The sequence below is a fragment of the Oryzias melastigma genome, linkage group LG22 (genome assembly GCF_002922805.2).
Source record: "Oryzias melastigma strain HK-1 linkage group LG22, ASM292280v2, whole genome shotgun sequence".
NCBI classification, from domain to species: domain Eukaryota; kingdom Metazoa; phylum Chordata; class Actinopteri; order Beloniformes; family Adrianichthyidae; genus Oryzias; species Oryzias melastigma.
The window spans coordinates 216,508-216,807 of record NC_050533.1 but is presented as its reverse complement, the minus strand read 5'-3'; positions in this window follow the sequence as shown (position 1 = coordinate 216,807).

Genomic DNA, 300 nt, shown 5'->3' with positions numbered 1-300 from the left:
GTTCCCCTCATGACCCGGTTCCCCTCATGACCCGGTTCCCCTCATGACCCGGTTCCCCTCATGACCCGGTTTATATTCAACTGTATGTCATCTTATTGATGGTTTCATATTCCAGTAAAGTATATTTCCAGTTATTCTCTGAAAGGAAATGAACAAAAATGACGTCAGTTACTTTTCTGACCTAAATGTTGAAATAACTTGAAACTGAAAAGTTTCAAATGAGAAACTTTTTTGTAAAGTGAACAACAGTTTAATTGTTTTTGAAGAAAAGTTCAGCAATAAGACTAACACAACAGAAAT